Consider the following 26,459-nt stretch of genomic DNA (forward strand, 5'->3'; position numbering starts at 1 on the left):
TGAAATATGCAGTATAACTTCACAGCAGTTCAAGAAACACCAGAATGAATCATGATGGTCTAATCAGACCATCACTAATAAATAGGGAACTGACGGATTTCTGTACTCCACAGCTGCTATCTCCAAAACAGGGTACTGAAGCTCCACATCTAAGCATTGCCTAAATGATAACTGAATCTGCATTTATTAGTTTTGTGCAGATAAAGAACAGAGAAAGTTTCTCAGAAAACAAAAAAAAAAAAACAAAACAAAACAGCAAACAAACAAAACCAATGAATATGCTAAAATATTGGCCAACTTCTTACTCTAAATATGTACATTTTGAAAAGGGAGCTGTGATTCATCGCAGAGTGGAAAATGAACAAGACTTCCAAACTACATCCAAAAAGTACAGAGGAGATTGAGGGTAAACTTATTTTGTGTTGTTTTGATCTGAAGGTCATTTCACCACTTTCTGTAGGCAAGATTATTCAATAAACTTGATTTACAAGTCTAGGTAGCCAGTTGAGCTCCGTGATAAATTCACGACGCCTCAAAATTACTGCAAGCTACCTATGTGTACTTAAGAAAAGCATGTGGTCTTCCTTAAAGTCGATCCCACAGTCTTTTTATCTGTAGAAATCTCAGGAAAGGGGCATTATCTGAGATTTTTACTGAAAAATTAGAAATTCTATTGTATTCACATACTACTGATGCACTGCCATCTGTGTTGCTTTCAGTCCAAATGACTGTCAATAGCACTTGACGACTAAAACAGCATAAGAAGAGAATGCTTTGTTATTAAGTTTTCTGTAGTAGATCATCCTCAAGCTAACTGACATTGAGTTCTGATATGAACTTGCATACAGTGAGACATGGCCCACAAAAAACAGGCTAGTAAATGAGAGACAACTATGCACAATGAAATCGGTTATTACAGCGTAGCGTTCTTTTTACAGTAACGTCGGTATATCTTGCACACTGGCTGCTCTGGGGAAGGTGATAAAACTGATCAAGCAATATAATTAAGAAATGCTCTCAAGGGACACTTTAGTTCACAGTACCATCATGCACTGGTGTATTCTCTTTTCTTATTTAAAAGGTATAGTGATCTGTCAAGAATTCTTCTGATGTATCCAACTAGCAACCAGTAAAGAAGCAATGCTTATTAAAGCCATACCTACTTCCAGTGTTCATTGTCTTCTATTTTGCTCCTGCGCAATTTCCGTTTCCAGCTCGTGTGTTTTAACTCATTGGTTTGACTCTAAAAATCAATAAATGCTAACAGACAAGGAGTATAATGACAAGAGCTGAAAAAAACCCCGTGTAGAAAACCATTTAAAGAAGGTGTAGTAGTCTAGTGCAGCTATGGGCAAGTGCACGTATGACTTTCGATAAAGCACACATCCCCAGTTGCACAATTACAGTGGTTACTGAAAGTCAAAAGTATTGCTTGTGTACAGATGCACTCGCACTGGTTTGCAGATATATCAGATTGGAAATGAATATTCTAGCCTAATAAAGATGATGTTTATGATTCAGAAAATGATCATTTTTCTCAATCCATATTAACCGAAGTCGTCACGGTAGCTTTTGCACATCTATGCTGATGAAAGTACATGCTCACGCGATCTAAACTGAGATTCCAGCAGCCTGAGGTAATAAAAAGCAGTCAAAATGCTTTTGAAAACGGTGTTAAAATGAGAACCTTTGACTACTTCTGTTGAAAACTAGAAGGTAGATTGCGGTGTCTATTCTTACTGTCTGTATTGTGTGGTTCACTTCTGTCCTAAACAGCAATCACAGGTTGGTCCACAGCTGGCATTTCACTTAAGGATAAGATTGTTCCTGTGCAGCTTTTATGACAGAACTTAATGCTTTTGAGAGGAGAGGCACTATGCAAATGTAGGATCATTATTAGCATCCTGCTGCTTGTTAGGTTCTTCTCTTTTTCAGATCGAGTAACCTAGGTCAAGGCAGTATTTACTATCGAAGAGTAATGGTAGCATTATACACAGTGCTGTTTGGGGACTACTAGAGCTTTTTTGGGCTCTGGTATATGCCGTATAGCAGTATTTCACCACAGAACTCTGCTTTTGCATAGTTCGAGACATTTTCAGATTGCTAAAAAATGCCCACAATGACAGGTGGAGTTGGTAGGGACTGAAAGAGATACGAGAAGTTCAAACTAAGTATGATGCAGATAAAGGTTCTGAGCTCGACGGGTAATAAGTATTTCAAGAGCAACAATTCTAAATAGTGACAGGGAGACATGGTGAAATGCAGGGAAATGGCAGGTATTACCGTTAGCCTCTGTAGCACACAAAAGTTATAACATTTTGTTTTGGGTGCTTGTACTTCAGAGCCACGATCATTGCTCCATAGTGCAGGGAAACTGCTTCGGGAAGTAAGACCTGGCCGGCAGCTGCTTCACTGGGGAAAGCACAGCTTCAGGACTGACATGGTTTTCTGCACACATCCAGCCCATTAATCAAGGGAAAAATCTGAAGCATATTGTTCATCATACTTGCTGTGTTTGGACTTGAAGTGATGAGAATTAAAATAATGATCTTGACTATTGTTATTAAGTAATATGAAATGGTTTCTCTGAAGGAAAAAATATGATTGGGTCTGTGAAGGTTCAGACAGCTGGTACAAGCATATGGGTTGGGAATCATTAGCTAATTGTTACAAAAATAAAACAAAAATGTCTTTTTAATGATAGAATTGAGGCTTTCAGGAAGACTAGCTGCATGTGCTTTCTTCTTGAATGAAAGCTCCGTATGATCCCTGTTATGCCTCGCAGCCCTCCAAAAGCATATGAACAACTCAACTACAGTGCTTGTCAAGTTAGAGGTTACTATTTTGAAACATATTCAAAATAGAAAATAACTTACATATCTATTGTCAAAACTAATTTTGAAAAAAGTGTTTTACGCTGCCCTGATTTTTGTGTGGTGAGCTGTCTTCTCTTCTAACTGTGGGCATGTTCTGGGTTTGTATTGCATGGCAATGTGAAGTCTTAGTACAAACGTACCTAGTGCGAATGTATTAATGTAAGACTTGGTACAAGTGTTCAGGTGTGTTATTAGAAGAAGTAAAGGGGTATGTGTCTTAAGGTAAGCTAGGGAAAGCACAACAGCTATATTCTGTACGGCCCAGCAAGAAGCCTGGTGAACTAGGGAAAAGGAAAATGAGGAGACAGTTCTGGCACAGCTCCTGAGTGTCTCTGCTACCTGGAGAGAGTCTCTCCTGTGGCCATTCTCTCCTGTCCTTGTGTGTTTAGAAAGCAACCCATTACGCTAAAGAGATGACCTCTTATTACAGATGTGTGCAGCATGAGCATAAGGAAACTTGATTCAGCAATATCTGCTGATTCTTCACCTAATGATACTGTGCTAAGTTACCTCTAAGTTGTAACGGAGAACCTTTTTCTTGCTGAAGCCCAAAGAACCCTTCCAGACATCTCTGACAGGGCACATACTAATCCATGCCTCAGCATTAAACGGGAATCATACAGAGAAACAAAATCACGTAGTCCGGTCATCATAAGCCAAGTACTTTGTGGACCACCGCCTCTGGGAAAATATATTATTTCTCTGTTCCTTTTTTAATGCCTTTTGATTTCATCTTTGATTCCGTTAAGCTAAAACATCTTCACAATTTATTCAACAAATATGACTTGCTGCAATCTTCTATATTCTAGTAATTTAAGAAAAAAAGCCTTGGGCTGCATAGCATTATTAACATTGAGAATGCCTGCTGTTTCTCAGGTATCTGTCAGCTCAGCATAAGGAAAAAGCTAATTATGTTAAGCAGGTCAGTCAGGAAGAAACCTGGAATTCTACATAGCAGTTACAAATCAGTGTCCATTGACTTCAGCTGAAATTTGCCACTGCGGAGATACATGGCCAAAAAAAGAATACACTGTTTAAAAAAAAAAAAATCTATTTAACAATGTAATCTCATCAGACTTGAAATTTAAGTATTGCATGCAAATCAAGGAGTTGATTTGCATAGGATGAGAAGGATGGTGAGGGGAAAAAAGATGTGAATAAGAGAAAATAAATGGAAAGTACATGGGTAGGTATCTATCCTCTTTCTTGATACAAGGTTTTTCTATTTAGAAGGTGGATAAGAATTAAAGAAAAATTTCCAGATACTGGACAAAAAATCTTCAGTAATTATGCTATGATATATTCTGTATTTTTATAAAATATTTATTAATTTTAAAAGGCTTAAATTACACTTGGGTTTGTCAAATCCCTTGGAATTCAAAAGCATTTAAATACTACAGTCAAATTACTTTAAAAGAAAATTCAGAAAATTCTGTAAAAGTATTAATTTCCTGCATCATGTGGTACCAACACAAATTTTAATGAAGTGAAATATTTTAGTATCCATTTATTGCCATTGTATTTATTTTGAAGGATTCAGCAGGTTAGGTGATTTTACTTTACAGCACTGCTTAGTTTAGAAATGACACAGGATGAATGCTTGAATGCAAAACAAATTTTCCCATTTGAAATAAAAAAACAGAAACCTTGTTTCAATGCACTGAAATGACCTGAGAGTAATAGAAACTTTTGTTTACATAGTTGAGTAGGCTACATGAAAAGTATTCCTAATAGGCTTATATTGTTACTATTTGCATTGCAGATTAGTCCAAAAGACAAAAGTCTGTTTACAGCAACTTCCTCCTGTATTAGTATTTGGGATCCACTTATCCCATTAGTAAATGGCTGCAAGACAGCAAGAGGTTTCTAGAAACTCCTATATGAACTGACTGATTTCTCTATGACCGTTTAGTAGTGAATTTGGTTTTGGACCATCCCTGAATACACACAAATAGAAATAGAGGCGCAACCTTCTGTTACAGTAGTCACTGTAGAAAAGAGCAAAGATACTCGCAAAACAAAGCAGAGCCTCAGATAAAATGTGTAGTAAAGGGAAAACTCCTCCAGTCTATGGCAAAGCACAGCATCAAATTAAATCAGCGGTTTGGATAATATTTTTAGATGCTAATAAGTATATTGCCGTGGACTATTTAGTAACGAGAGTACATATTTATGAAAAAGCACTTACAGGGGTATGATGCCTCACTGTCCTACCCCTGGAAATCACTGGTATATATTTACTGTAAACCATTGCATCAAGCTGCCAATGGATTTCTGCTGCATTGTTTATACAGACTGCTTACAAAAATCTTTGGTTTAGAAACAGAGGGAATCCTTTCTTGTTCAATGTAAAGGAAATTCCACTTCAGTTTCTGATGTCAGATAATTAAAACTGCTTTAATCAACAACATCAACATCACCTGTATTGAATGGACCTTTTAAATCAACGGGATCACCTGCAGCATGTTCTACCATTGAGCATATTACTGTGTCTATGAACAAGCACACTTAACAAATGGACAGTTTGCTGGAAGTGAAGTGCCCCAATGGCGAAGGCACTTTTTATCTTTTCAAAGACGACTTAATGTAGAATTTGTAAACTTACTGAGCCAAGAAAATATTGGCTCTGTGAACCTATAAAGCTCTTGTAGTGATCATTTGTCTGTTCCTGTGTACCTTCAGACACCTATAGGCTTAGCTTGGCTGTAATCCCATAACTAATTCGAGCAGAAATTCCTTGACTCCAGCAAACTCATTTAATAGTGGTTTTACAGTATTACTAATTTGTTTTCAGCTGCATTAGTTCATATTTTCAGTGCTTGAAGAGAAGAATCAGATCTTCAGAGCTAAACTTGCACGTTAAATGATGCATTAGACATACACTTTTTTATTTAAATATATTTTACCTGAACATTTCTATTAGGAAAAATAACCTTGTGTTTATTTTTGGGTGCAAGCAAAGTTTTCCAAATGCAACAACATTCTAAATACGCCTTACATTGCTCCAGTCCCAAAAGAGATGCAGAAACTGCAAAAAAGAAAAGCTAATTCAGTTAATAAAAATGATTAACTGTGCTGCATTGATCGTGGCTGGACTGATTATACATTTAGTTTCAGGTTTTCCCTAGCAGGCAGTCCCCGTATTCAAGCTGCCTTGAAAAAGGAGGGAGAATAGAGAGTGCAGCAGGGAAGCTGATGACGCCAATGGGCTTCTTAACATTCACATCACACAGGGCTCCGGCAAACCCCTTTCAATCTCCGTGCTTTTCATTAAATCACTACCTGCTTTGTAGCCGCTTCTCTCAAGCAGCGATTCTCTTCCATTTACATAACATAAACGCTAGCAATGTGCTAAGTATCTGTGGGATTGACATGCATATGGGCTCCTTTGATGTTATCCTTAAAAAAATTCATGGCAGGAAATTCAGAGAGGAGGAGGAGCAGGCTGAGGAAGACATCAAAAAAGACAGACAATTCTGGAACATTGTGTTTGGACAGCCAACTCTTTTGGAAAGATGTAGCTGGCTCTTTGCAATAGACTTTGTTACCCTGTGGAAAGCATTGGCCTAGAATGCTGATAATTTTCAAAAGGAGAAGATGCAAAGATCAAACAAACATCAAAACAAACAAAGAAAATCTCTCCTCAACCAGTACGTACACTAAGCCAATAATGTAGGCACCACAAAGGAGAACTACAGCAAAATGAAAAATCCTCTGCCACAGAGGACTATACGAAAGTTCTGACTGTCCTCATCTCCAGCAAAACACTTCAGTCTTCTCTGTTTATATACCCTTTTTCACCAGGAAATACGGATTTTTTTTAGGCAGAAAGTTATTCTAACAGCACAGCGCACAAACACACAGAAGTGGAGAATTATATCCTCACAACCAGTCCTATGCGCAAAAATATTTGGTTTAGTAATTTAATAGAGTAAAAAACCTTTGCTTACTTTCCTGCCAATTATGCACTGCATAGGCCTTTAAGAGGTAAAAATAAAAGTATACTCAGTGTAGGCCATTAACTGAGTAGGAAAAGTTTGTCATATCTATCTTGGTACTCTCTGCATTGTAGAGCATTTAATTAGTTTATGAATCTGGAGGAGGCACTCTTTGCATTTCAGTTCAAAACAGGCTACTCAGCGTAACTCTTTTTATTGAACAAGCATGTAAACTATTTTTTTCTTGAATTCAATCTCCTACAGAATTCAGCTGAAGCCGAATCAGCTCTTGTAATCACGAATTTCATACAGGCCTTCAGAAGTACAAAAGGCTGGAGTAAAGTCTGCTCAAAGTCACAATTTTTCCATTTTCTTGGACCATGGGAAGAATCTCATCCAGGGCAAGGTTTGCATGAGAACAGAACCTAATAAATACATGTGATTGCTCGGATAGGTAAATATATAAAATATAAATGGGACCTACACTTTGCAAAAGAGGATTGCTATTACAAGCATCATAAAAGTGATACCACAAAGCTATAGGGAACAACTAGAGAAGAAATCGATATATGCAGCAAGTGGGCTTTTAGGAATCAAGCTGCTAAAAGAAATGACAGAAGGGTCATGACGGGAAGCACAGAACAACTGCTATGCAAAATAACTTATCTGTATTGAGAATCACAAAACTGGATTTCAGCTATCAGAGATCAACACCCCTCAGAACTGTACAGTATCTGGGATCCCGGCACATGATTTCTCTGATGGTTCCTGCAGGCTCTGATGCAGACACCTGCGGTTGTCCCTTCTGACAGATGACAACTACATGGAAGGTCAGTTCAGAAAAGATGACAGAATGTACTTTTCTTTATAGGTTTGATAGATACATCTTTTCCTAAATCTTACAGGCTCCCGACTGACCACATCACTTGTCAATTCCAGAAGAAAAACTGACAGATTTAAAGGTAACCTTCTGTACAATTATAATCCAGCTGTACGCTTTTCTGTGAAACACTGGCTTAGAAAACAGTACTGTTTACTTCAGACACATCTGTGGCACCGTTGTGGTCAGTAGCTCTTACTGTGTATCTACATTGTCTTCACTGTGGTGCTAGTTCAAAGCCAGGCTCATTTAGGAACATTTACAACTCAAAACAGTACTCGGATACCACAGAGGAACTGTGTTACCAGAACCCACTGCATTACTAACGTGACTGTCACCAACTTTCCAGTGCCAAACCTAGTACCAAACCGGGAGCATCTGGTTATCACAGTATTTTCAGCAACTGTGGAATAAGCACGGTTCTTATTTAGTAACACACTTACTACTAAATTTGAATGGTGAGATCCTCAAAGAAGGCTAGGATCATTGAAGAGAACACTTTGCAGAAGGTGTTACAGCTGCAGTCATAATGTAAACTGGATCTTTATTTGTTTCCCGTTTTGATATTTGGTCAAGAACAGTACAAGAATTTGTGGAACTGAGGACTTTCATATATTGTGCAGAGGAATCTGTATCAAATTGACCCATTACTAACAAAAATCATCAAACTTTTTTTCTCCCTAGCAGTTAACTTTTAGCATTTTACAGACTCAATATTTCTTGTTCACATTTAATTCCACAAGTACAATTTGAACAATTTTCAGAATACAGACTATATCTTTTCGATCAAAAGTTACCTTTTCCATGAAGAGGACTTCAGTCTGAAGAAATATCTGTGATACAATGCTCTCTGGTGGCATTTGGCTCATCTGCCTGGAAAATTAAAATTGATTTTGCTTACAATTGCTTAAATTACCACAGTCATCACATTACTAGTTTGGCAGTTATGATAACTTTTACTGAATTCATTTTCATCTCAAAAAGAGTACTTTTTACTTTATTTCCTAACCTGGTTGCTTAGAAAGACTTTTGAATCGGGCTGCTGGCAAAAATGAAGTAATGCTTCAGCCACCAGTATTTATTTTTTGGTTAAATTTATCCTTTAGAAAAACAAACAAACAAACAAAGAAAAGGATGGTACAGCTCACTGCTTAAACACTGTAGGTCTAAATGTTAAGTATGAAAGCTGAAAGACCTCCTTTTCAGTTTTACTCACTTTAAATTTCAAACTTGTTTAGGTGGTTCTTGACCAGTTAATTTGTCTCATCCACTTGCCTTAGATTCCCTTATTTGTGTAAATAACTTCAAAATCATAAAAAGTAGTAAGAAATAGTCTTAAATAAAATAAAATGCTTGTACCTCCCTAAGTGTTGACTTGATGGTCAAAAGGACCATTGACCACAAAGGACCACATAATTATCTTTGCCACAAAAAGTGAGACTAAGTTAAGGGCACAGTAAAACTCTGAGCCAATGATATTTTTATAATTTGCCACTCTGATAAATGGATTAATGAAAATCGTTAAAAGAAATTAGTCCAAAAAAGTCATATTCAATTTAAAAATAATAAGATAATTAAGTCCTCTAACATAACATTCCTTTTCTGAATTCTTTTTTCTTTACAACGAGCTATTTATTCCTACAGTGTTCAAATGTTTTACTTTTTTGCCTTTAAACTAGGCCAATTCAATTACAGACATGCTAGCACAATATGAGTTGACCCAAAAGCAAATACGTTTGTATTTGTCCAAGTTGTCCACCATGGTCTTTAGCATGCAAGAGTAATAACTATTTTCAATTTTTAATTCCCTCTTTCCAGTACAATTCTTCCACTTCAGAGGTGGGATGCTATAGGTGTATATATGGGTGTATAGGTCTCTATCTTATTTGCCTAGCTTTATTTTCTACCTCGTATTACACATTCTTAAGTGCTTAAACTGTATTCCAGAAGTCTAGGAAAAAGAAAATCCATGTTAAGAGTCTGATAACGTTTCTGCACCAGGCTGAGGTAGATTACTGAATGGTACTGCCTACCAGCCATTAAACTTCCATAAATCTATCTATAGTATCTACCTAGTTTGTTGCAATTGTTAGCATTGCACAAAATGTAATTATAAAGGCCTGCTAATTTCATTGGTATTTACTTTTTTCTCAAAAACAGATTTTGATTTGCTCCTTTCAGGTAATTGAACAGGATACGTCTCTGTGCAAATAGCACTATTTTAAATATACAACCAAAATTACCTGGCTCTAAGAAGCTATATTTTAATGATTATGTTTGCAAAATAGGTCCCAAACTAACACTGAACTACACTCAGGAAACAAAAGCAATCTGCTGTTGAGGTATACATCCGATATCCTGAGCATATAGAAACATCTCCGCTGTAAGAGCAGAAGAGATCCTGACGGTTACAAACCAGTGCTCCCTGTAGCCTCCAGAAAGCTGCTCTGAAAAGATTCGGCCTTCCTTTTGCTCTCTAATAAACTGAGAAATCTGTGAGGGGATGGTTCAATAAAACTCTTCTTTTCACTGCCATCTCAAGGTCCTTGTACCAAAGCAACAGCCGTGATCAGCACTGATGATCTTAATGGTATAATTAGCTTACCTGGTGCATATATAAATGAGACTTCAGGAAACCAACTTCAGTTTCAGGTAAGTGCTGCATGTATCAATAAAAACAGTGCCACCTTGTACTACTTTCTTTCTAGTTTTTTTTACAAACTCTGTTTAACAGAAGATGTATTTTGTTCCCAGATAAAGTACATGTTCCGATGCAACCTGCTGCACTTGAAATTACAGATCAATTTCTGCACTTGAAAATGGAAGGAACGGAGATTTCAGCAAAACGGGGACACGAACAAGCTATACAAAGCTGTAGCGCGTTATCTTTGTTTCTTTTGTGCCATTTGCACTTATTTATACCATATAAAAATAACAGACGGTGGGCACGAAACCTGCGGAAGAGCACAGAAATCGCTGCAGCAGGCTTCTCCCTGCCAGTTGTCCCCAGTGCCCGGCTGTGACGGGTGCTGGGACCACAGCCCCAGGCCCTGCTGGAGCACCGGCACCACTGGGATGCCTGAGGCTCCCGTGAGATTACTTCTGTACCCAGGAAAATGTATATGTGAGTTCAGCAGAAATCGCCTGCTTATTTCACCTTGTATGCTTGTCCATAATCACATTCGTTTTTAATAATTATGTAATAAAATCATTGAAGTATGCATGAGTATTGAGTAACTGGGACTAAACTTTTCTATCCCTCCCCTGCTCCTCATGACTGAAGGTGGCAGGGCCTGGAAATTGTGTAAAACACATTCGACAGAAAAAACACACGGACATATGTGATATAAAACACACGTGGACGTTCAGTTAATTGCCCAGATCTCCAGGACAAACAAAAGCTCTTAGGTAAAACTTGGTCCTGATTTTCTTATGGACATCAGGTGCGTGACAGACCAGATGTTTTTGATGGATAAAAAATCTTATTCTTATTAAATAATTTACTATATATACATATAATAGTATTGCACACTAAATAATGCTAATGTTATATTTACAGCAACAAGATCATGTCAGGAAAAGACACTTTGAACTAATGAAACTCATATGAAACCGTATGGCCTGAGCACGATTTTCCTTAAGATTTCTGTTCTTATATAATCTGTTAATAGGCACAACCTCTACATATTTTGTTGTGCTAAAGTATACTGTATTGGATATGCAAAATACAATAGAGAGTATAGTTAAAACATAATATGGTTTAGAAATTGGATCGCTCAGTAAGCAATTCCTGCCTCTACAGTTAATTTCATTTTCCCCATTCGGAGAGAAGGGACTAATGAAGCAATTCCACAGCCAAACACACAGCAATATTTCTGTATTTCATCCAGTTTGGGATGGGAAAAACCAAGGCCGCAGCTTTAACATCTGGACCTCAGGCAGGGAGAGACAGAGGTGAAATTCGGAGCTCCCTCACCTCAGAGCTGTCCCCGAGGGCGTGACATGGCTGTCCCCAGCCACCAAAGCATCGCAGGGACCCAGCAAAGAGCATTACAGCTGCACTTCACCACCTCGAAGGGCACGTTGGAAGCCCAGCAGCGCTTCCCTCCATGAGGAGGCTGAAGGCGGGGCTTCCCCTCAGACCTTCCCCTCAGACCTTCCCCTGAGGTACCTCACCCCAGGGACCCCCGCCCGCTCCTCAGAAGATGGCTACTCAGCATTAGGGTCAAACTGGCTGCTAAAGGTAGGCCTAAGGGGACGCAGGTGGGGCAGTGGTAGGGCAGAGCAGGATGGGGGAACGTGGCCAGGCCTTGGGGGGACTGGTGCCGGGTGGGGAAGGTGAAGGGTGCAGCAACGGCGGAGTAGAGATGGAGGGCTGATGCTGTGGAAGGTAGGTATGTTTTTGGTGATGATGTGGACCCACTGGGCAATAAAGCTAGGAGAAAGGGTAGTGGGATGGTAAAGGAAAACAGGGATGTGAGCAAGAATGGGCCTGGAGGGCTTCGGGGTGAGTGGATAGGGGGCCTCCCATGCTTCTCCATAGCTTACCTGCGGCTTTCCTCCCCATGGTTTGAGGTTTAGGGGAAGAAATTCAGGCTTGTGTCTGAGGAAGAGGATGATAGATAGATACATTAACAGAAAGAATGGCCACGAAGTGTAAGGGCACAAACTGTGCGCAAAATGAAGGGGGAGAGCAGTGTAATGAGCAGCTGCGTGGAGAGGGTTTGGGCCTGGAGCGAGAGGATGAGCCACCGCTGTGAGCAATTTGTCCATCCGCGCCCAGGTACCTGGATCCTGTGCTAAACAGGTTGGTGATAGAGCTGCTTAGGGTGAAATCATTCCAGCAAGTGGCTGTGTGCTATGAATGCTCGCTGAAGGGAGTGGGTGGGAGTAGGACAAACAGGCAACGTGGTGAGACTAAACACGTACTTGTGCAACTATGTGTGAACTAGATACTGTTGTTGTTTTCCAAATATTGATGAGGAGCTACTAAAGACATCGCAGTCAGTCACATCTTTTTGTCTGTTTTGTTTCTTACATTGAGCAAAGAATAGACATTGAGTAAATACCAGCTGTTAAACAAAAAAGAAACCCACGCAAACTCCTAACCTCATGTGCACCTTAATTTCCCGCTATCTTCTTCTTCCAAGTAGCTTTATACTCCTAAAAGGCACGGCTCACTGAAATACTTGTGATTTCTCCATTGGATATTACTGACTTTAAAAATGCCTACATTCAGCCATGGTCTAGTCAGTATGTGTCTGTCTGCTCATATGTAAAGTACCAATAACTCCATAATTATCTAATGTCCTAAGAGAATGCAATGCAATAAAAATCCACATCACATTTTAAATTCAGCGTTTGTTGTAAATTTGTGTGTATATAATTTTCTAGAAAATGATGAGGTATATTCAAGTTAAAATTATATTATTTTTAGCTGTTGAGGAAAGCACTAGTCCATTATTTTCCCTTCCTTTTCTAGTTTCTTACAATCTATATACACTGCAGTTAGGCTTTTGTGATAAATAGCTCTGCAGAGAGTAAAAGCTTGCTCATTTTCTTTGATTTCATCAGCAATCACCTCACAGTTATTCAGGCTGCAGGTGCAGAAACGTGGAGCTGGTTCCCCTTGAGCTGCGTGGGTGTGAAAGCGGCGGAGCTGTACTTGCTGCAGTGCTGCGATACATGGCTTTCGTGACTTAGGTCAGTGCTCGCTGCGGGATCTCTGCCTTCGCAGCCCGCCACGTTCCTGATTCTTCTGTGCTCTCTGCAGCTTAATATGCGTGTGTTTGTGTAACTAATGAGTTTTTGCTTCATTTATGTTACCAGAACTCTCAATTACTTTGGGTAATTGAAAGGTGATTGGTTTTGGTGTTCTGGCAACTTGGTGTGATTTTGGAACAGATTTTACAGTCATGGAAAACTAACGACAGTTCTTGTAAATGTATGAACTATTGTAGGTTTGAGGAAATTGAGCTAGAACCTATGTCAGAAGCAGGTCAGCAGTTGTTTCAACCTGTATTTCAGTTTCATTGTTTAGCTCAGATTAATTTTAATCACATTCAGTCAATGTACATTATCAGTTTTGCTTCACAGATAGGTTCTTGCTTCCAAGACAGTATTTTTTTTTTCCTTAAAAAGAAATTAAATGTATGTTGAACATCAGAATTTAGGAAATAGTCATGTAGAAAAACAAGTGTTTTTAAAAACTGTTTTGGGTATTAATAGTCAGACATGAATCTCATTTTAACTGTAACAAGTAGTGTAAATGTTCCAGGACTGACTCATACTTTGTACGTGTGCCAAGAATGACGTGAGTAAATACATCCCAAAGCCAACTCATTTTCAGTAGACTATTGTTTACTGGCATTTGATATATTATGGCAGAATTTGTCACAACTCTTCAGATAAGGTTCAGTCAGAAGGCCAGTTATGTTTGTTATTTTTCATTTTTTTCATTAGCTTTTTTCAGACTGTCTCATTCAGGTTTGTTTACAAACTGGAACACTTGACATGAAATAAAATAGTGCCACAAAATTTCAGGAGAAAGTGCTTATTATAGGTATCCACTTAAAGTGTATAGGTTTTAATATTTTCCAGCCTCAGTGGTGGTGAGATTTTTGAAGCTCTGAATACCAAAAAAGGTTGAATGTAAGTCCTATTCATATTTAAGATCCAGAATATAATTCAGGAGCACTTGTACTACTGTTCTTACATGTATTTGGCTTCCAGGAGCTAATTCTGGGGTGGGATTTAAAACAAGGTCTGGGTAAGATGTCAGGCTACTGCACCACAGAGACTTTTGGAGAAAAATGAAGTTGTCTATTTTTTGTTCTGGTCATCACATGGAATTAAAATCAAAGCAACACACCTGAATGTTTCAATGTTAGTTAGACACAGTTTCTAAAGGACTTCAGTTACAGATTCAACATTCCTAGCATATTATAGGTAACAAAATGCTCCAGTAATTTTTTTTGAATTGTATGATATCACTAACAAGCATTTGATAACAAAGCAAAATCAAGTCCCTTATGATTCAGGATTGTAATTTTTTTTTCTGCATGTTTAATTTGAAAATAGGCAGTGTTTTTATTTTAAGCAATCATTAATAGTAAAAAAAAAATAAAGGCAACAAAATTCCAATGTGAAAAAAGAATGTTCGAGTATTATATAAAATTATTTAAAATTTCTGTTATTTTTTTCACAAGAGAACGAGATGGTAAATCCTACTGAGCCCTGAAAACCATGATGTCAGTTTCTGACTCCCACAGTTACTACAGCAGGTTTTCAGATCTCCGGGCACCAGACAAGGAGCTCTTCTTTGAATCTCAGTCGAGAGAGCTTTACAACAGAGATGTGCCTTGAAGCTGGAACATTTATTCATGGATCAATGGGTGGCATTGCTTGAGAGAAGCTAGCAGCCTTGCAGTCTTATTCCTGTCAGTATGTTTTGATGTTAGACTGGAGGAGATTTGTCTAACACTTGAAAAGAGTCTTGGGATGGGAAAAAAAAAAAAAGAGAGAGAAAGGAGATCAAACAAAGGCCTGATTATATATTGTTTAAATAGGAGCTTTCAGGGCATAAATAAGTCAATTTTTAAATATTAATCTTATACCAGTTACTTCTCTTTGTAAGTAAAAAGATGATACTTCCGTAATTAAACAAACACACAACGGTCAAACTGAGTTAAGGTGGAGAGGCCTGCTAGGCTAGCTATGATATGCATGTGGGTTACAAAAGGGGCTGGTTTACAAATGCCTTGGGTTTCAAAGGGACATTGGCCCCGTTTACAGGGCCTGTTAGACCTCCGAGTGTTCCTTTTTGGAGGGACAATGTTATCTGGATGTCATTTGTTGTTGTTGTATTGCTATGGAAAGAGGAATATGGAAATCGAGTGTGAGCACTTTTATAGGAAAGTAACCCACTTCAAGGGCTTGTACCATCAGAAATGGTTCCAGCATAAAATCATGCTCTTAGCTGAAATTGGTACATTAAAGCAAAAGCTGTGCCTTTATCAGAGCCCGTGTCAGCAGTCTTGCCAAGATTTATTTTGGGATATTTTTTTTTTAATTGGAGAGAGTGTATAATATTTAGCTGGTCAGATTTTGTTTGTAAATATTCACTGATATTTGGTCTAAATGAGTGTTAAATAGGATTAAATATTGCCCAGAATGTACTTCCAGATTTTGCTGTGGTAAAAATCTTCCAAATGTAACATAAGGCAGTACTCTTACTGAATCCCTAACCATGCTGCTCAAACAGCTCTTACAAAATCATTCTTAAATGGAGTACAAACTCTAAAACTAAGCCAGGCAAATTTAACATTTTAAAATGCTATAAAGGGTGTTGTTAACGCTATCTACTTCTGATTATTTTAGCTTTGAATGTACATTTTTTTTCTGAGAGCAGTGTTGGCATCTTCTTTTAGTTATTTAATTTGTTTATTTTTTTAGCATTCAGAAAGGAGTCAGTGTATTGCAAATAAATGAAAAGTCTGTACTGAAAACTGCAGCATAGTGAACACAAATGCGGAATAACTTCAGATAAACAGGCAGCCAGCAAAGTTAACTGACCCACAACAGCTAAATTGGTTCTGTTCTTCTACTGGGTGTTCTGTTTTTAAGCTCTCTCATTGTATTTCTAGGCTACAATGAGGACATCAGTGCAACAGTTTCCACAAATACATTAACTATGAATGTACAGAGGTAGGGAATTAAGACTGCAGCCTTGATTTCTTTAGTCCTGAAGTACGGTTCTCTACCACCTGGAGTAAAGGAAAGCTTCCTTATCCTACAGTGGTAGAACTTTTCTGTCTTCCCTATGGGTTGATCCCCTGGGAGCAGTTTCAGTTCTTATACTCAGAAAGCCATTGCATTGCTCCTTGGCCAATCTTCGTCTCAGCTCTGAGGGATGACAACCAGCACAGGGAGACCTAGGAGTAATGTTGTTCCAGTCTTACCTCTGTAAAAAAACAACTGTATGTAGTCTCTCATGTGGAATGAAAACCTGCTTCAAACAGCATGTTGGTACCACGTTTCTCTTTCTTATTTGCTTGGCATGCTATGCTTACATTTTGCAGTTGTATTTAACGGTACAAAAAGCAACTTATTCAGAGGTTCAATGAATGCTAAGACTCAAATTTAGGTTTGGAAGCTTGAAACTTATTAAGTACCAAATGCATACAGTGATTAGCATTCGGTTATTAACACTTTGTAAAACTTCCTACTTTTATAGAGTAAGCAGTTACGTCCAATTTATTCCTTCACAGTGAATAAGGGTCACCACCTTGGCTCAGAAATCAAATACATAGAGCTGAGCAAAACTCCTTCCCAAGTAGCAAACAAAACTGTATTCCTGCTGACTGATTCTTGTGTTATTTTGGAGGGTGGGAAGGAGGGGGAAAATCTGCAATGGTCGCAAGCGAAGGGTGATTTACCTGCGTGTAAATACAGGCTTCATGCTGCTTGATCCATAGAGCACCAGTCCCAGATGACAGACCAGTTTTAAAATATGAACTGATAGAAACTTCATCAAGTAGGACTCTGAATGACAGCTGCTGACCTATATATTTTCTAAAAGATCTCTAAAACTTGCTCCCAGTTAGTAGATGGTGGTAATGCCTTAATGGCTTTGTGATTCTAAGAGTTATTCATGCTCCAGTTTTTTCCTCTGTGTTCATGCCAGCAGTGGCACTAGTATTCTCTGAAGGGGGGGTGGGTTGAACAACAAAATGTGTATAAATGTAGGTTTGAAGCAGAGCTCTATTGCAAGACCTTAAACAGGAGAAACTATGTAATCTTTATAGAGTTTTCTGATTTCTCAATAGCTATAAACAAAGTCATCCTGAAATTTAAATTCATTTTTCATGGATTATGGTATTTTCTCTATAAATATATTGAAGTAACAAGGGAAAGGGTTGAGCTTTGAGTAGTTATGCAATTGTTCTATTTGGTATATTTATAGAGATAATTACAGAGACATTCTACATTAAATGCAACTTTTCTCTATTTTTTTTTCTTTTAGCTTCTTATTTGATAACATTTTCAAGCTATGTTAAATTCTGTGATCTGATTGAGGAGAAACTCGATTTTAAAGTATATTGTAAGACACTTCAAATACATGTTGGCTTGAATCTGAAAGGCTAGAAAGGGGAGTGAGAGATGCTCATTTGAATGCATTTTCTGAATGTGGATTTATCCAGAACACAAAATATGAATACAATTTTATTATATATTTTTTTACTGAAGTGTGCAGAACATGAAATAGAATGGATCTACCACTCCATGAATTAAAATAATTCCAGCCATTTCTGGCAAAACCATGGAAGACTACTGAGTTTTTTTGAATAAAGCAAAGTACCTGAGTAGTTGTTGAAGGCAAACTAAACAAGTAGTACTTCTGTTTAAATGCTGCAAGTACTATGGGCATAGTAAGACTTTCTTATATTTTAGTTGATAGCTTCACGTATTTTCAGCATTACATGAGTTCTTGAATAATATGTAATCAGTATAAGGCAAAATTAACTGAGCACCCATTGTATATTTTTGACCCCAAAGGAAAAAATATTCCTGAGCTACATCTATTTGCTCCATTTTTTTCTATATACCTACAGTGTACTTTTACCAACATGAACAAGTATTCATCCTGTGTATTACTCATTTCTCCTGCCTATTGATACAGTATTTAAATATTTTTTCAGAGTTTAGATTGTTTGTCAGGGCTGAATGGAGGACTGTGTATTTACTACTGCTGGAAATAACCGTAGATTTCTTTTTCTGATAATAGTTTTAATTCTAGCCATTTGTCAGTGTCTGCTCCCAATTTGGAAGTGTTGCTAGTTAAAAATGTATGTTTAAGATCTCCTGGCTACTTTCGTTTTAGAAGCTGGGGCAGAAACCTTCTTGCTCTATAAATATGAGACTTGTCTTGCAAGTAGACTCATTTACTATACCTCTTCATTTTTTTAAATAAAATTTCAGGATACAAGATTTATTTTGCACATTTTTATATTGGGGCTGATACAGTTGGAGAATTCTGGCCAGATATAATGAATGGATTTAAGAACAAATAGCTTTTTACAAGGCTAATGGGAAGTTATGAGTGAAAATAACAAAATAGTGTAGGGAACCCGGCCATCTTTTAAAAAGCAGAGAAACACAGGGGTCCTGTGTAATTGATTTTTCATGGCTGCATTAAATACCATTTTGGTGCTGACTTACTGCCTGATTGCATGGCCAGCAGACATCTGCAGACAATTTTGGCAAATTCTACTGACATTTATGTCCCATATCTGAGGAATTCTGCTGGACATTAGTTTTAATGCACGCGCCGTAAAGCATTATACTTTGGAGAATTATATGATTGTGTTTATGCAACATTTCCCTCCAAAATCGGGAGCGCTATGTATAATTTACCAAGTGCCCCATTAGGTATTATATTACTCTTTTCTGTGCTCGTTCAGACATGGAACTGAGCCTTGATTTGTTTTGAACACTGCAAACTCTCTTTCATGTTCCTGCTGAGCTAGTGACTATTTTTGTTTTTTTAAGAAAAAGCTGACATGAAGTTACCTTTGAGGATGTGGCTAGGAGCATTGCAGATGACGAACGCAGAGGGCTGGTTTTAGATCTCCTTGTTAACAGGAAAATGTATTCAGGAAGTGTCAATAATGAGCTTGCTAATAATGTAACGGGAAGCTGATGCGCAGGTTGATGTACCCACTTCTATTAAAAGTTTCAATGTAATTTTTGAAATCCTGTTTAATTATGAAAGATGAAATGCTAATGATAACATCTTCCTATCAGATCTGCTCAAGAAATCTTAGATGGAAGAGAAATGAAGGCTTGACCTTGCTCAGGTGCAGACTTCTGTCTCCATTACGTGATTCTGCCTGATCTCTTTTTTTGAGAGGATAAATTCAGGCAGCTCCCCTCTGAAGGTGTGAAAAGTGTGGTCATTGGTGATCATTGGAACTGCCCAGCTGTACCTGCTCAACTACGAGGATGCTTAGTTAGATTTAGACCAGGGTATGCAGGGATTTGGAGTATCAAGTGCTGAATGCTTATGTTATAGCAATTTTCATTTTTAAGTTGGTTTAAGCACAAAGCTAACTTAGGTGCCAAAAACGCTATTTTGTAAGGCAGTTTAAGAGTTATTTTTTTAAGGTATGCTTTATCAAAATTACCCGTTTCATTTCCAGTACAGTACTACATTGCATACGTGACTATAAGGATAGCACTGTTTAGTTTTAAGGCAATGGTGAATTAATTTTATTTTCAGTGCATACTACATTGAGCTCCTAAACAGGACACCTATGCTACATTTTCTCTGAGCAGAAGCACATAGCTCTTGTGATGTTTAAAAGAAGAAAAGTAGCATGTCTTAGTCTTATATGAGATATTCACTAGAATTTTCCCTTTCAAATGCTTTCAGGAATGTTTGAGAGTCCCAGCTAACAAATAGAGCATTCCAACAAATATTTTGGAAAAACTATGAAAATACCAGTTTAATTTTGGTTGATCAAAACATCAGAGTCAAGTATTTTTACAGCCGGGATGGATTTTGGTCATTTTAATGCAGGGAAGCAATACATAATTCTTTGTAATTGTTTTGTATCTCTTCAGTGGTTTTGACTAGCAACTTTTAGAAGTGTTTTTTCAATATATATTCCTTCATATATTTCTGCCACAGTATATGTTATAATGGAAAAAAATGTTCTGTAATGTTTGAGGTGTGAAGGGGGTAACTGTTCTTGACAACTGTGGTTTAGGCATCTGTATGTTACTGCGTATCCTCCATCGAGTAGTATCCTTAAGTAAAATCTAGTCTTAATAAATATAGATCGTGTTGCTGTTCCAAAACCTCCTAAACTTCAAGGTTTCCATTTAAAAACTGTTCCCTGCTGCTTTGTAGTTCAGTGACAGCAAAACATTAATTAACTTTAACTCATCACTGCTAAGTATGGGCTTGTAAGATCTGTTCTTTTGATATATATGATAACGCTTTGATGTTACTGAAACTTCAGTGTTTGCAGGGAAGATATGTTAAATAGCAACTTATCTTTCTAAGTTCCATTGAAAACATCAGTTTTCAGAGCAGAGTGACTGCTGGTTTAATTAGAAATGGAGACTTCATCGCACCCTGAGCTACGTGCCACTTGCATCAGAACGCCCCTTCGAGCTCAGCAAGCGATAGAGCATCCAGCTCTGTGCAGAGGCCTTTTGCTTCTGTGTGTTAGGTTTTGTTTGTCCTGTAAGAAGATGTAAAGAAGAGGTAAGAGTGTACCTTACAGTCACCTGCCGTGGGAGCCTGCAGGTTCATGCCCCAGTTAGTGGAAACAAAGAAGTACACTGTGGCTGAAATATTAAACACTCGGCTACTGCCCTTCTTGGGTATTTCTCACTATCCTTTTAGAGTGTATGACAGAAGTTTTGTTGTAACTTTGGTTTAAAGTTTTGGATGGAGCTTGTTTTGTGTATGTGTGGATGAAAAGGGAATTAAAGCTCTGCCTGGTGGTGCTTATGAAAAGACATCTCAAAATATCTCGCTAGTCTACCACAGTCTTCTAGCTGTATATGTTCTCTCTGGAGTGCCACAGCTTTTTAATGCATTTCATTATTTGGGAAGTCCCTCTGCAGATCTGGAGCCCAATGCTAACTTCACTGTAGTGTGTGCTGAGTATCCTTGTCCACGTACAGCTTCTGCTGAAGCCTTACACTTCTCACTTCGGAGGTTTAGGGAAGCTGAGGGCTGGGGGTTTAAATGTCGCTGTGACATTGGTGCAACCCGTCCCCCTGGGGTCACTTCGTAAAACCTTTTCCTACTGTTAGCCACTTGAGGAAAAAATTGAAAATCATTGCCTCAGAATAAACTGTTAATTATATGAAAAGCAAAGCAGTCCGATAAAGGGAACATGAACCCGAGGAGGAAGAATCACTGTGTGGAATGATAAGAGCAAGTACGGACGCAGAAATTCCTTCTTATAGGCCTTGTATCTAGATTTAGAGTTTCATAGCTGTGACAGGTCAGTTGGTTTCATATCTTCCACTGTTTTGTTTTTAGGGCTCGATCTAATGCTTGTTTTACTCACTGGCAAATCTTCTTTCTGATCTCAGTGGGGCCAAATTCAGGATATAAAGAGATAAAAGATATTATATTTGATCCCAAACAAAACTGCCTGCAAATATTTACTTTGTGTTTTTTTATTGCATTTTTATCTTGTTCGCAAATACGTACAATTTATTTCTAGCACCAAAGCTAATGAACGTAAGTGACTGAAAAAGAAGATAAAACAGTCAGGCTGTAGGAATATTGAGGCTGTAACTGGAGAGAATTCAGCTTGAGAGAATGAGTGTGGAACTTTTCCTGCTTTTTGTCTTTCATTTAGACAATTTTGATGCTTTTCATTGAAATTTGTTTTTGTATGTTCACTTGTACAACCTAGATAATTGTAGCACTGCTAGTTCTTCCAGCCTTTTCCTGCATCTTACTCGTGACATAATGGGGACTTTTACTGACAGTATTTCAGGTGGAGATAATGTTATTGATGCTTTAATTAGGCAGCTCACATAGTAAATGATTTTATCACATACTAAACATCAGTCAGCCATGTTTTCACACAATATTAATAGATATTATGTAGTTAAATGGAATAGTTAGTCCCATAATCCAAAACAATAAGTTCAGCTGTTGAACAAAAATAATCTCATTTAGTAACAAAGGTGTTGCCATGTTCCATTTTTCTCAAATTTACTACGTACTGTACTGCATTGATTTTACCATGTACGTAAGTGAATCTCTGCTCAAGAGTAAAGATCGTTATTTTACTGCTCAGTGAACACATAAAATAAGTTTTCTCTTATGATTAGATGAATTAAAATTTAGGTTACATGAATTAAATTCAGATTAATTGAATTCAGAAGGTCCCTGTCTCCCTGATTGCACTGGTAACAAGTGTATGTAGAGTTTGCTGTGAATGAAATCATTGAAATTCTGTGCTAAAAATGCCTCTCTGTCCTCCTTTTCTTTATTCAGGGTTCATTTTAAGCTAGATCTTGTCATTAAGCCTGCTTACAGCATGGCTCCACGCACACTGTTACAAGCTCAACAGATGGGGCACAGATCGTGCAAGGAGGGCAAGGACCCTTCTGCATGCTTCCCCTGATGGAGCAGGGGAGGAAGCTACATGCAGTCTCACGTTGGAGGAGATGTACCATGAAATGAAATGCTCTGAAAGATGATAACAGCCGTTAAAAATGAAAAAACAAACAAAAAACCCTTTTTCTTGTTTTGTTCTGTATTTGAGTTGTGGGACTATAAGCAGCTATGTGCAGCTCTGGCTCGTACAGATTCCCAGCTGTTGGGGCAAATGGGTAGCATAGCATAAAGCTATCAGAAAGTCAAGGTAACTGACTCAAATAATAAAATACCTATCAACTTTTGTAAATCCTAAGTTTCTTGTGTGGATAGATTGGTATGGTCTGTACTCCTCTCAGAAATGTTTGCCGTAGAGAAGAATTTGCTCTGATCCCATACCACTGTAATGTTTGCTTCTTTTTGCCAACGACGTGAATTGCCTTGCATAGTTCTGCTTGTCAGCTTGATTCTGCAGAATACCTGCAGCCTTAATTAGAGCACAGTCAACACATTCTAAAAACTCTGAATTCTGTAAAATCTTGTGCTTCATCAGCAAATGAAAATTCAAACCACAGTCTGTTTTTAAAAATCAAGCCACCGTCCTCACCTGGTGGAAAATTCTCTCTGGAAGTGTTGTGGACCTGCATCACTCTAAGTGATGACTGGATTTACAGTGATCCCTTCTTGATTAAAAAAAGAAAAAGAAAATTAATGGAAACAACAACAAAAACTGTTTTCCTCATTCTAGATTCGTGAAACAATTGTTTATCATTTCAGTGACAGGGAAATGTATTTAAGTGGGAGAAAAAATATTCCTAGGATCATAGAATAATCCAGATTGTATTGGAAAGCAATGATGAGAGTGTTAGTTTTATAATACTAGGCAAATCTTATACACACACATACCCCACGCACTTTAACGCTATGATGTTTTATAAAAAATCATTATTGTTATTTTTCCTTTTTCTACTCTTTCATTTTTTTTTCTCCAAAAGCAGATGACAGATGGAGTATACTGAGTTGAAGCTGGATTGTCCTGATTCTTTAGCTAACCTTATAAAACATGCTAACCTGGAATCGCATGTACATGGACACAAAAACCCCACAGTCTGTTTGTATGTGAACAGCATAAATACGTTGCTCAGAGTCCAAATAGCTATTCTGGCATTTGAAAATAATCTGAGCTGGTAGTGATGGATAGGGTGGAGTACCCTGGTCCCTCCGATGCTCCCCTTTTCAAGCCAGGGAGCTGCCTTTTGACATTCAGGGCTCCCGCGGGGTTTACCTGACTACCTGACCATGATGTGTGTTTTGCACAGTTCAGAGGCTACTACCCACGGCGAGACTTTATTTATGTAGAATGGCATTGCTGGAAGTGCAGATCACAATCAACAAAAAGATTGCATAGTAAGTCAGGGAAGAAAAAGTAAAGGTTCTTGATTGGGTGGAGTAGCATTCAGAAAAATAAAACCAGAACCCCGCAGAACCTCCACAGTGCTAGTGAGAGTACAGCAACTGCTGTGTGGCTCTTATACGCCTGGTAAAATCTCCATCTTTTTTTTTTTTTCCCACTCAATATCTTCTAAGGATTTTTTCCTGAGGCTTTCAATAGCTGTCTTCTTCTTCTTGCAAGTCTGCAGTGAGTAAAACTGATAACTCCACGTATTATTTAAAAATAGTAATGGTGGTAATGAAATTATAATTATGTGATCAATAAATTATGAAAAGTAGAGCTGATGGACTAAAAGCTAGAGTAAAGGTATTCCAAGATGACTGGTAAGGCTCGTGTGCTACATAAAATCTTGTACCCATTTACGAAGCACTGTGCGTAGTACCTTACTGTATTAAAGCAGAATTTTCCAGAAAGATACATTTGAAAATATTGAAAAACAAAATATCCATCATTTTTCTAGGGCACCTGTTCTTCTGTTTAGTGATGGCTTTTCTGTGTTCTTCTGGGGTTTTTGTTGGTTTGTTTTTTAAAGAACCTAACTTCCATCTTTTTGTCTGGCTTTAAATTTCAACCGGTTTTTCTCTGCAAAATTAAAGCCCTTCAGTTGCTGATATTTCCTTTCTTTGGACACACACCCATAAATTGTAGGTCTATCTCTTCAGTCTTGTTTTTGAGAAGTTAAATAAAGTGAGGAGATCATCTCATGATTGTCCTCTAACTTCTGTACCATCATTGCCTATTTTCTGCATCCTTTCGGATTTTTTTTTAATGTCCTATTGTTATAAGCATCAAATTTAGAGGCAGTACCACTTTACTAGTGGTAAATCTGGAGGTGGAATCACTTCCCTTTCCTGTCATTACACTCTTACGTATTTATCTAAGGCTCACATTATGTCTTTCCCCATAGGACTGTATCCTGGGGCTCGTATTAAGTTACCGGACCATCTCAAGTCTTGTTCAGAGTATCTGATTTGCCTGATGTGTGCCCCCATTCTGCAGCTATGCCCTACAGTCTTCATTCCCCAATGTGTAAAATGTAGTTGGCTGTTTAAAAAATGCACTTCTTTGAAGGGGTCAAACGTATTACATGATCTAGATTGTGCTGTAAATTGCCTGAACTTCATCATTATTTACAGTTGTACTGATCTTCCTGTAGTCTGTCCATCTTATTTGCAGAGTTCTTATATTTAGTGCCAGCTGAGATTTTTAATGAAGGTCAGAATGAAATTGTGATAATTGCACGTCAAAAATGAACCACCTGCCAATGGATGGGAATAATGAAGATATACAAAAACTTGGTTCAAAAGAAGCAATGAAAAAAAAAAATTGATGATATAATGATGCAAGAAAGGAATTAAATGTGGTTCAGGAATGGCTTGCAAGGTGACAATGAGGCTTTTTACTCTGTTGCAAAAGCAGACAAGGTGTAAATACAGGGTGTTGGAACTGGATAGGAGAGATAGAAGAAACTGCAGAGTTTGTTATGTAGTTAAGAAATCAAAAACCTAAGAAAGAAATAATAAGTGAACTTAGACATCCTTTGGCCTGCTTCTCTGTTAAAGATTAATTTCAATACCACTTCCGTACGTATTTCATGAATTTAAAATACACAGAAAAATATTCTTCAGGGATCAGAGTTTGGATTTTTTTTTGTTGTTGTTGTTTGTTTTGTTTCGTTGTTATTGTTGTTTTTTTTTTCCCAGTGATGTGCACTATTTCCATGCCTTTGTGTAATATAATTCATGTGAGACACTTCTTCCCCCCCATTAGCAGAGGCAGACTCTTGGTGACTGCAGCCTCAGCAGCGCTAGGTTTCAGGGGCTTACAGTCACTGGCTTCCTCTTTTGGTAATTGAATATATAGTGTGTAGGTTCAAAGCGTTTAACATAGGATCCAGTTTTATCTATGGCATTTTGTCAATCATTTTTCCGGATATCCTTTCATTTTAAAAAGAAAAAAAAAGAATCTTCCCTGACTCTTGCTAACAGATTGATTATATTCTCCTCATGACCAAATTAGAAAGCTTTCTGCTTTGTTGGTGAGATGCAATCACAGTTAGACAAGATCGTTTCCTAGAGGTGAAGTTTTGCATAATGTCTCAATAGCATTATTACTCTAACAGGAATCCCCTGGTTTTCCTTCGGAAGTTAATTAGAGGCTGTGCAGGGAATGAGTC

General features: G+C 37.8%; 1 protein-coding gene and 2 long non-coding RNA genes across 5 annotated transcripts in view; 2 read left to right on the forward strand and 1 right to left on the reverse strand.

Annotated features, from left to right (window-relative positions):
- The window catches only part of LOC308177339, a 36,857-nt gene extending 24,929 nt beyond the window's left edge, over window positions 1–11,928 (reverse strand). For all 3 annotated transcript variants that reach the window (XR_013939019.1, XR_013939020.1, XR_013939021.1), the window contains exons 1-2: window positions 11,671–11,928; window positions 8,492–8,567 (exon numbers count right to left, since the gene is read on the reverse strand). This is a non-coding gene — a long non-coding RNA (uncharacterized lncRNA). The remainder of the gene's footprint in view (window positions 1–8,491; window positions 8,568–11,670) is intronic.
- LOC308177325 (connector enhancer of kinase suppressor of ras 2-like) overlaps window positions 1–26,459 on the forward strand; it is a 186,277-nt gene that overhangs the window by 11,404 nt on the left and 148,414 nt on the right. The gene's annotated exons all lie outside the window — the stretch shown is intronic.
- Window positions 11,952–26,248, forward strand: LOC308177338. The gene is made up of 3 exons (XR_013939018.1): window positions 11,952–12,501; window positions 13,269–13,397; window positions 22,729–26,248. It is a non-coding gene; the product is annotated as an uncharacterized lncRNA (long non-coding RNA).

The sequence above is a fragment of the Anser brachyrhynchus genome (assembly GCF_964034855.1).
Source record: "Anser brachyrhynchus genome assembly, chromosome: 13".
NCBI classification, from domain to species: Eukaryota; Metazoa; Chordata; class Aves; order Anseriformes; family Anatidae; genus Anser; species Anser brachyrhynchus.